The 12286-nt window shown below is 28.6% G+C and overlaps 1 protein-coding gene across 4 annotated transcripts in view; it reads right to left on the bottom strand.

Moving 5' to 3' along the window:
• The window catches only part of LOC123262805 (dopamine receptor 2-like), a 58992-nt gene extending 52578 nt beyond the window's left edge, over nucleotides 1-6414 (bottom strand). For 2 of the 4 annotated variants that reach the window (XM_044725240.1, XM_044725237.1), the window contains exons 1-2: nucleotides 6241-6414; nucleotides 1292-1359 (exon numbers count right to left, since the gene is read on the bottom strand). The gene's annotated coding sequence lies outside the window, so the exon portion shown is untranslated. The remainder of the gene's footprint in view (nucleotides 1-1291; nucleotides 1360-6240) is intronic. The other 2 variants (XM_044725238.1, XM_044725239.1) reach the window with 2 other exon arrangements.
• Nucleotides 6415-12286: the final 5872 nt, after the last annotated feature.

Genomic DNA, 12286 nt, shown 5'->3' on the forward strand with positions numbered 1-12286 from the left:
AATCTATTTATCTAAATCGGTCCAAATAGTTCTCAAAATCTAAGTTTGGTCAAGCCCTTTCGAATGGCACCAACCCCGATGAAATTGGTCAAGCCGTTCAAAAGTTATAAGCGGTTCACATACTTACACACACACACACACACACACACACACACACACACACACACACACACACACACACACACAGACGTACGGACATCATCGTGAAAATAGTCAGGAAAGCTTCCTAGGACCTCGAAACGTCGAGATCCGATGAAAACTCGATTTTCGAAAAACGGGGTAAAACCAATAACTTTCCGATTTTTGAAAATTTTCAATTTTCTTAGCGGGAAGTTAAAAAGCCAATACCTGATTCAGTTCACTAATTTCAGTATACTGACGAGTGAATTTATGACATACCGTTTTAAAAATTCAATTTTGTTATGACACCAATTTCTTGAACTTTTTTATGCGCGTTATTTTCGAAAACATACTAAGTTAACATACTTTCAACCTGACCTGGTCTTAGTTTCATTATTCTCGTGGCTGATGACGCAGCTCTTATACAAAATTCAAATTTTTAAATTTACTTAGATCCGAGAACAAAAGTCATCGAACCGGAATTTAATTTTTAAATTGAAATATCAAAAAAGTTTGTAATTTTTTTTGAGTCCAAATATGAATATTAGAATTTATTAGGTAATTACTTTCAGTTATTCAATATGGTAAAAAAAAACATTCATCCGCAAATGCTATATATAAAAAAAAAAAAAAAAAAAATACACGACACAATACTGACATTTAAGTAAAGTATTACCAGTTACCTTTCGACTTCAACTCTCATAGGATAAAAAAAAGTGATTAAATGTCGTGCTAAGGGTCGTATTGACATAAAAGTTAATTTGGTACAGTGATCATACATGACCAGTTAGAGCAAAAGGTACAGGACATGAAAAATCACAGAGAATAGAATCACCTACATTATTTTTTTTGTTCTATTCAATGAAGAAATTTTTTCTTGTACCAAGAATATAAAGTTGTTAAAGGAAAATGAAACTATTATTAGTTTTTGAGAAATTTTGCTGGATGAAGAATTTGACTTACTCTTGACTCAAGTGGCAATAAATATTGATTGAATATATTAGTCGCTTAAGTCATGATGATGAGATTCAAGACCAGAAGTTTATAAAGCGTGACAACCGATTATCATAAAAATAATTTTCTTAAATCAAAATTATTTCTCTTGCATCAAGATGTTTTCTACCAGTGTAGTTTAAAATGAGCCAAAATAATAAGATCGAATATTACATACCAGTCTTCGATGTCGTTTTGTGTACGATCCGTTATTATGCGTGAAGTACAATGTTATTCACTTGCGATCTGAGGATAAATATCACATGAAAAATGATAAGTTGTCTAAAATTTTTAAGAAACACTTACGATTATTTATCAATAGATCACGGATACTTTTTTACTCAATTCTCACTACCATTGTATTTTTTAAACTTTATTATTAATTTTATAATCTCACAAAATAAATTCGTAATATATCTTTACAATAGTGAAAATAACTTATAAGTATTTAATCGTTATAAATTTAGATAATTTAAGTTAACTAATAATTATTCAATAACAATAATTTATCAGACAAATTGTTGAAATCTATGGCAATTATTTGGGAATAAGAAATACTCTAATTTGGTCATAAAATATCAAAATTTTTTTTCATCAAATTATTTGTTTTCACAGCATATTTAAAATTAGTATCATAAAAGATCTTTCAATTAGTTTTCTGAAAATCGTAAATAAAATTTGTCCCAATCAGTGAATCGATTTATACACGGAAAAAAGTAAACTGTAAAATTCACTCGGACTCCGGTTAATTTTTATAGTTGCAAACAGTACAGCGGATATCGGGGTGGCAAAAATATAAATATTACAGAATTTAATGTAGAAAGTGTAAAAGCCACAATTTATAATTTAATATCGAAAATAAGTGATTAGTAGCTGTCACTATAGTAAATAACAACTCTCTCATCTTAAAAAATTACAGTTTCAAACAGTAAAAATTGCCATTTCAATATATAGTCCATATTATGAGGAGAAGGGGAACTCAGATAAGGAGAAGCGGGTCTCACTCTGGGAGAGTTTAACATCTGAAATAGTAAAAATTATACTTTTAAAATGTACATTTTACCAGTCCAAGCAGATCAATAATTATAGTTTGGTTTTTAGCGTTGCGTTTAAAATTTACCATTTTACTTTGTAAATATTGACGTTGCTTGTATTAGAAATTTAGTAACTTTATTTCATACTTTTTACATATCATAACATCATTTTTTAGGTACGAAATGATAAATATCACAGTCAAAATTCTTAATTATTATACTTTAACATTTTAGACATTCACATAGCGAATATTACTGTTTGAAATAGTATTTTCTTCCATTTAAAGAATAAATTGTAGCATTTAAATGATAAATATTATAAAGTGAATAGTAAAATCACGATTTTACTGTTTGAAATGGTAATTTTTAGCAGTTTATCATTACTTATTATAAATCAACTATTATTAATTACAGTTTACTTTTTTCCGTGTAGTGTTTATAAATATTATTCATATAGAAAAAAAAAAAAAAAAAAAAAAAAACAATTTCAACCAAATTTGTATAATTCCATCAAAAAAAAAATTAGGAAAACGGTTGACCTTAAAGGCCATCTCTACAACTTCCCGCTAATTCCGTTAATACCTGGGCGCTTAAAATTGCACCTAGGAAGTTTTTGAGCTCTTCGAGCTCAAAAATACAATCTATGTGTTGTTTTGAGCTCTTCAAGCTCAAAAAGATACCTTTTCTATGCTTTTGAGCTCTTTGAGATCAAAAGTCTGATAAAAGTTTCATAGAAGACTATTTTTTGAATTTTCAAACCGCAATAACTTTTGAATAAATGAACCGATTTTTACACGGTTGGCGGCATTCTACGCAGTTTTTTAAGCTTCATAAAGAATTTCTAAGTTTCAATTGGTCAAACTAGAAATTTCGGAGTAATTCCGAAAAAACACTTTTTTGGGTTTTCTTTCCTGCACGATATCTCTCTCGAACGAATCAACCAATTTTGACCGGATTAGCGGCAATCGACGTGGTTTTTTTATGTTAAGAGGTGATTAGTTTTTGGAGTTGATTAATAAAGCCATTTAAAAGTTATTCCAAAAAAACCACTTTTGAAAAAAATTTTTTTTTTCAGTTTTTTTTAGATTTTTCGAAATCTATCGGTCCGAATCAGTCCAAATTGTATTCAAAATCTCAGTTTGGCCAAGCCCTTTCGAGTGGCACCAATTACGATGGAATCGGTTTAACCGTTCAAAAGTTATAAGAGGTTTACATACTTACACACACAAACACACACACACACACACACACACACACACACACTAGGACTTCAAAACGTCGAGATCTGATGAAAACTTGATTTTCGAAAAACGGAGTAAAACCAATAACTTTCCGATTTTTGAAAATTTTCAATTTTCTTAGCGGGAAGTTAAAAATTTTTAAGCTGAAAAACTGACACGTTTAAAAAATTATTTTTTTTCCTAATTATTTTATTTTTAAAAAGCTTTAAGACTTAAACTAAGTTAACATATTTTAAAAAATCAGTCATGTTGCTTTTATGGTCAGAAAGAATATGATTCAATCATCCCACTTTTAAAAAGTTAACAAAATATTTCAATTTCGTTAAAATCTGTTTTTTTTTTTTTCTAACATCAGGGTATGGAAACAATATCAGTGGAACATATAGAATCAAAAAACGGCTATTTGGCATCCGAAATGGAAGTCGATTTCACTAGCTGAATATTTCGAATTTTATTATTGTTAACTTCAAACTATTATTAATTGGATAGGAAATGCTAATTAACGTTTATTTTATCAGTATTTAAGTCAAATTCAAAAAAATTAGCTTACTCTTGCCATCAACAATTTATTCGATGAAAAAATCACCGAAATAGCGATTTTTTGTATTTTCTATGATTATTAACCTTCATAAATCACTCTAAATTATATAAATTATGAGTTTAGTGTATTAAATCAAATGAGATATCTCTCTCAAACGGAAGTTGTTACTGAATAAAGTTACGGACATTGCAATTTTTGATATTTTGGAAAAATAACCACTATTTCTAAACTAACCAGTCGATTTTGCTCATTTTTTAACTCGTTCAAATCAATTACCCAGAGAAGAATAAATGTGTTGTTTCATCCCCTCAAGGATACCGGGTGCTATCGAAATGACAAGCCGCGTTACACCTCCCTTCTCACATAGTTAGAAGTTATACTTGAAGTAGTATATTATCTTTCATATAAATTAATTTAATACTTTCCCTATTATTGCTTTTTTATTTTTTTTTTTTGTTGTAAGTCAGCTTTTCTTCAATCTAATTTAATTTTTTTTTCTACTCAAGAAAATCAAATTCATTGAAAAAAAAGTTTTCGTTCATGAGGCTTTTTAGCCTTTTTAGCCTCGGGATATCCAGTTAAACTTTTTTAATCGTTCTTAGCGACTTGACGACCTCGAAAGATTGAACTTTTCAAAAAATAAAATAAAAACATACGGAAAAAAACTTTTTCTGATTCTAAGTGCTGCAAATTCAATTATCACATCGTAATAGAATTTTTTTTAATTAAATAGAAAGGTGATTTATTTTTGTAATTGAGAGTTTGAAAAAAAAAATTGATAAAATAAAAAAGTGACTTTATTAAAAATTCAAATGCGGGTATTTCTAACTGAATTATATATATTTTTCTGAAAAATATCGCTTGGTGTAAAAAGCGCAAACTTTGACTTCAACAATAAAGAAAAATTTATAAAAATTATGTCCATTATAATAAACACAGAGGAAATCAAATATCTTTTTAAAAAGATCACATTCACTAGAATAAACTTCACCCTTGGGATAGCAATAACTATCGTATTCATTCATGCGTAACATACTTCCACGATCAATATTATCGCAGTTTTTTTAATAGAAAAAGTTCTAAAATAAAAAACCGGATAATCTTTAATTGCTGTAAAAGTGAAAATATTGTGTTCAGCAAAAAAATTACGGATTAAAAAATTGGTAATTGTTAAGAATAGGGATCATACTACTCCGATTTATGGCCATAAATTGTAATTATTTTATTCTTATCAAAAATATAATAATGTGAAAAAAGAAATTTTGAAAATATTAATTTTTCAAGCTAAAGATAAAAAAATTTTTCAATATCATAAAAATTTGAAATATTAATATTTAAAAATTTTTTTTCAAATCATTTGTTTTCACATGTAAAATACAAAAAAAAATAATAAATATCGCTGCACTTATTTCAATAAATTTTAGTAACGACTTAAGGTAAGAATTTCATTGTCTCCAAAATTAAAATCTTCAAAAATAATATTTTAACTTTTCTTAACGCGTCGTGGAAGCAAATAATTTGAAAAAATTTTTAAGACATATTTTCCAATTTTTGGTGATCGAAATTATTTAATTTATACCATGTACATTTTATTTAACCAAAAAAAAAAAAAGTTAATTATTCTTATACAATGATGACTCAATCTAAGAAGTAACGATCAACGATTTTATCTATATTCTAATAATTTTTTTAATCTTTTTTAAAAATACGGTCCAGAATTCACTCTAAGCTATCATAAGCTTGAGATCAAATTTAACTAAATTATTATTATTATAATTATTAATTAAATTTTATCTCAGATAAGATCAGTTAATCAAAAAAATGAGGCTTAAGTAGAGTTACGATAATATCATGTTCATAATTTATCATTCAATTGCTAATTATAAAATTTCTTTGCACACAATAAACATAGTGCTTTGTTGAAAATAGGTGTGCATTAAATACACAAAGCAATAATTTAATTGAGGATCGTAGAATTTAAGCAACTTTACTACAAATTACGTTCGTTATAATTTAAAGCCTTTTCATGCATGAAATGAAACAATACACTCAACAATAAATAAACTTAGTGATTTAATAGAATCATATTGAATCGTGTTAATAGTCTTTTGTTCAGCTGCAACCAAAATATGAATTGAAAAAATTTAATTTTATCAATTCATATGCGTTACATCCCTCACTAAAAAAAAGTTTTTTAATCCAAACTCGGATGACAATCTTGTCTACTAAGATAATGATTACAATTTTAAGTCTACATTCTCGGAATTATTCGAGAAGCATTGTGTTAATAATTGTAATTAAAATTTCGCACCTTATTTTTATCCGAAATTATTATTAAAAATACAAGTTCACAGCACAGGACAATCTAAGTACTTATTTTATATATAATAAATATATATACATATTTATGTATACATATATGTATATATACATACATATATATATTGCCAAAAAGTAGTATCGAGCTAAGGCGGGAGTTTCGCGGTTTCAGAGAGACTGTCACCACCGCGTGGTAGAAAAGCTCCAGTTGTTAATAAACGCCTGCGCAATGAAGGTAGTCCTAGAAATGTGTCTATATACGATCGGTGGATATGTGGGTGTGTGTGGCTCTTTGTGTGTAACTGCAAGTTTACTCTATGCTTTGATATCGTGTCCTGGGAATCCCCAAATAAAATATTTCCAGTCACTTGACTTTGAAGATTTTCTACCAAAGCCATTTTATCTTTCTAATCTTGGGGTAGAAATGTATAGATGCTTCTGCCTGGCTTGTATACATAGATAGATAGATAGATAGATAGATAGATAGATAGATAGATAGATAGATAGATAAATAGATAAATAGATAGATAGATAGATAGATAGATAGATATACATACAAGCCCAAGCAGCTCGCGCTGCGGGCAATAAGAAAAAGTAGTCAATAAAAGGATAGCACTCAACCCCAAATCAGACAATTGAAAAAATTTTAATTTTTGATTTGCTTGAATTTTTTATGTATTTTATACCAGCTGACGCAAGCTTTCACGTAAATTTTCAGATATTCCACACACTAAAAGAAATCTCCATAGTTAAGTGAATTATACCGTCACAAGTATAAAAATATAATTTAAATTTCTGAACTTTTTTTGTAGTTACTTGAACTATGCATTAGTTCAAGTAGCAATTGATAAATATACTAGTGAAAAATTTTTTGGATCCGGTGAAGTGTAAATGAGTCGGTGTAAAAATTTTCATGTGAAAATTACATCAAATACCGTGTTAAATGTAGGGGGTGTAAATTTAATATTTTTACACCGTCAACCGTGTAAATGTATAAGGTAAAAGCCCCAATAGATGATCACGTACCAGTATATGATCACTCCATGTATTTGTATATCTATATTCACAAATATAGGTATACAAATACATGGAGTGATCATATACTGGTACATGATCATATATTGGGGCTTTTACCTTAATTCACAATAATTTTGCATTCAGAAATTAAATATTGACTCTACACGCTCAAAAGTTTATGGTAATATCCAATTATCCACAGATTCGGTAGAATCTGGCGCCAAGTTCCGTTCAAATCTGTTGTAAACGGAGCGCCAGACTACCGACTGTGTTTACTGTAAGCAGAACGGTTTTTTGAGGCTGCGAAATTTTATTTAATTCTACGGTACTTTTTTTACCCAATTTGTTTATCATAACAAGAATTTATAATTTATTTCACCGTATTAATTAATTATATTCACTTATAACAATTTATTTACTTGAAATTATTAAATTTTATCAGCACATACTATAGCTCGCTCACAAATTTCGATCCTGACTTTTTTTTGATGGAGAAAGGTCAGCGCCACAGACTAGATAAAATAAAAATGTGTAGTAATCCTCCTATAGATACGCAACTACAATTAAAAAAAGTAATTCACAGCTTACATTTACGGCCGCCAGGGTACACTGGAATTACATCTACATAAACTGTAGCTTCAAGGGGATAGTTTACAGGAAAAAATGCAGTCAACGCGAGATTTAAGTTGGTACCAATTGTAAATTTTCATTATAATTACAAAAAATACTAAAATCCGAACAAAAACAGTTTCACTGTAAAAAAAATCCGAACAAAAACAGTTTCACTGTAAAAAAGTCGCACCAAGTCCACGTTCATAAGACTATTAGGAAAAAAAATTTTTTTTTTCTTTACAAAAAGATACAAAATAAAAAAATTAAAAAATCCGAGTAACCGATATGATTGTTTATGATTTTCGGAAATTAAAAAAAAATTTTATCGTAAATTTAAAAATTAAAAAAAAAATTTTAGAACGTATTTAGTTTGCGCGGTTGCAAAATATTTTACTTTTAATGAAATTCGTAAAATCTATTTACTAGGACTTTAAAAAAATTGAAATACACAATGACGCACACCAAGTACGTTCTAAAATTTTTTTTTAATTTTTAAATTTACAAAAAAATTTTTTTTAATTTCCGAAAATCATAAACAATCATATCGGTTACTCGGATTTTTTTATTTTTTTATTTTGTATCTTTTTGTAAAGAAAAAAAAAATTTTTTTTCCTAATAGTCTTATGAACGTGGACTTGGGGGGGCTTTTTACAGGGAAACTGTTTGTGTTCGGATTTTAGTATTTTTTGTAATTATAATTAAAATTTACAATTGATAACAACTTAAATCTCGTGTTGACTGCATTTTTTACTGCAAACTATCCCCTTAAAGCTACAGTTTATGTAGATGTAATTCCAGTGCACCCTGGCGGCCATAGATGCAAGCTATAAATCACTTTTTACTGTAGTTGCGTGTCTATAGGAAGGATTACTACACATTTTTATTTCATCTAGTCTGTAGCGCTGATATTCCCCATCGAAAAAAAGTCAGGATCGAAATTTCTGGGCTTACTATAGTTTGTGCTGATAAAATTTAATAATTTTAAGTGAATTAAGTGTTATAATTGATTATAATTAATTAATATCAGTAAAATAAAGTATAAATTACTTTTATAATATATTATTTTGGAAAAAGGAGAACCATATAATTAAATAAAATTTTGCAACCTCGAAATACCGTTCTGCTTACAGTAAACACAGTCGGTAGTCTGGCGCTCCGTTTACAACGGATTTGAACGGAACTTGGCGCCAGATTCTACCGAATCTGTGGATCGCGCCAAGTCCACGTTCATAAGACTATTAGAAAAAAAAAAATTTTTTTTTTCTTTACAAAATAAAAAAATAAAAAAATCCAAGTAACCGATATGATTGTTTATGATTTTCGGAAATTAAAAAAAATTTTATTGTAAATTTAAAAATTAAAAAAAAAATTTTAGAACATACTTTGTGTGCGTCATTGTGTATTTCAATTTTTTTTAAGTCCTAGTAAATAGATTTTACGAATTTCATTAAAAGTAAAATATTTTGCAACCACGCACACTAAATTCGAAAGGTTCTGGGTTCGGTGAGTTTTTTCATAAATGAAACTATTATTTGAGTGCGACAAGTTTACTTGTCAATACTTGTTAAATTGTCAATACTTGTGATAATTTCATAATAATAAAATCTCAATATAAAAGCAATAATATGACATTTTGGTTAGTACAAAGACTTTTGATGGAATAAGTAATCTTCATAAACATTGAAAACTTATAATTTTCACTATTAAACAACTGATAAGATAGTATAACAAGATTATTTATTAGGTAATCATGGAACTTCATTATACAAACAGAGGCTGAGAGTTGTCATCTTTTATTGATCCGTCTAGAAGTTTCATAAACTCATTATCTTTAGAGCTGAGTTTATTTACTTGTTCATCAAAACTGTGTGATGGATATCAATATTTTTTCAACATAATGAATGATAAGTTTCGACAATACCAAATGATTGTGAAAAATTATTATTCTTAACTAATTCTCCAATATATAAATTTGTTTCCATAACTTTCCTGAGAAAAATTGCTTGATAAGTTGAAAAAAAAAATTAGAAAAACGGTTGTCCCTGAAGGCCATCCCTGCAACTTCCCGCTAATTCCATACCTAGGCGCTTAAAATTGCACTAATGATGTTTTCGAGCTCTTCGAGCTCAAAAATACAATTTATGTGTTATTTTGAGCTCTCCGAGCTCAAAGAGATAGCTTTGCTATGCTTTTGAGCTCTTCGAGCTCAAAAGTCATCAAAATTCGATGAAACACGATTTTTCTAATTTTCAAACTGCTGTAACTTTTTAATAAATCAACCGATTTTCACGCGGTAGACGGCGATCGATGTGATTTTTTGAGTTCTATAAATGATTCTGAACAAAAAAATTGATCTGATGGAAAATTTTGGAGTTATTACAAAAAAACACTTTTTTCGATTTTTTTCGACAACGATATCTCACGAACGCATCAACCGATTCTGGCGCTCTATGTGGCGATCGAAGCGGGATTTCAAGGTTAAGAGCTGATGAGTTTTTGAATTTGATCGGTTCAGCCAATTCGGAGATATTTAAAAAAAATGAAAAAAAAAAAACAACTTTTTTTGACACTTTTTTTTCACTTTTTTTGCAATTTCTCGAAATCTACTGGTCCGAATCGATTCGAACTTACAGAAAATCTAAATTTGGTGAAGCCCTTTTGAATGACACCAACCGCGATGAAATCGGTCAAGCCATTCAAAAGTTACGAGAGGTTTACACACACACACACACACACACACACACACACACACACACACACACACACACACACACACACACACACACACACACACACAGACATAGTGACAGCCAAAGTATACAGTCATAATCTATCTCAACATATATTTTACGAAAAATATATTTATCTATTATATAGTTTTCTATATAAGTAATTTTTATATAATAATAGTATATTTTATAACATATACTAAGTAATATACGGCACTAATATATTTGAACTTATATTGAATCAAATATATCTTCATTATATTAACGAAACATTTATTATTTCATATATATAATTTTGCCGCTATATATGATCACATATTCCCCATATAACTTTCCATGTATGTTCAGCCATATATAGTTTTTTCATGCGGGTATATCCACTCACACACACACACACACATACACACACACACACACACACACACACACACACACACACACACACACACACACACACACACACACACACACATACACACACACACAGACGTACGGACATCATCGTGAAAATAGTCAGGAAAACTTCATAGGACCTCGAAACGTCGAGATCCGATGAAAACTCGATTTTCGAAAAACGGGGTAAAACCAATAACTTCCCGATTTTTGAAAATTTTTAATTTTCTTAGCGGGAAGTTAAAAATATGAATATTTGAATATATAATATTTCTATTGTCACATCACTTCTGACACAAGAAGTTGTAGAAAATTTACATTATACCAATCTGTCGAGTTAAGTTCGAGTTCGAATTACGCGCAATTGTATATGAGAGTGCAATTATGATTAAAGAATATGAGCAGAGATTAGTTTTTTTAATTTATTTTTTTGAGTTCTAACACAGTTGAAGCTTATTAAATTTTATGAAGTAAATTTTAGAATAACTGGCATACATATCAGGAAGCTGAGCACAAATGAGAATAATAAGCGAGTTGTACGTGAGTATGAGTGTAATTAGTGACACGTTATCATCTATACCATACACAGTTATTTTTGAGCCGCTCAAGTTAACCAATTGTCTTTGCATGAATATAGAATTATAAATTCAATTACGCTCTGGTTAATTATGAATTACGACTAATCCTTTGACAATGCTCATGTTAAGAGTCATTATTAATGCTTAAGTGAGGCACATTATAGCAATATTAGTTTTAATAAATGTCCAAGCGAACAATACAATTAATCTTGATGGTTATAAGGTAACTATTTTAATATTAATTTCTATAATTTTTGAGGCTTCTTAAAGCAATCGATGTTTTATTTTGAATAGAAGAGCCGATTTAATTTAAGATTCGATCTGTATTGCAGTTGAGAAGTTATGCTAGAAAAAAATTTTTTTTTAATTTTATTTTTGCAATTCCGACAAATTTAATTGGAATGCCTCAACCCGTGTTTTGATCAGTCAAGCTACTCAAAAGTTAAAAAATATTTACATACATAAACTAAAAAAAAAATTAACTTGAATTAAGAAAAAAAATTCATAACCTAATAAAATAATTTCGATAAGGTTAATAGTCTTGAATCAAGACGAAAAATTTTTGAATTAAAAAAAATTTTTTTAATCCAAGAAGAATATTTCTTGGTTTACGAATTTTTAAACTTAAATGAAGAATACGAAATACTTTAAAATTATTTACTTGATTCAAATAAATTTTTAACTTCCCGCTAAAAAAATTGAAGATTTT

The sequence above is a fragment of the Cotesia glomerata genome, linkage group LG4 (genome assembly GCF_020080835.1).
Source record: "Cotesia glomerata isolate CgM1 linkage group LG4, MPM_Cglom_v2.3, whole genome shotgun sequence".
Classification (NCBI taxonomy): domain Eukaryota; kingdom Metazoa; phylum Arthropoda; class Insecta; order Hymenoptera; family Braconidae; genus Cotesia; species Cotesia glomerata.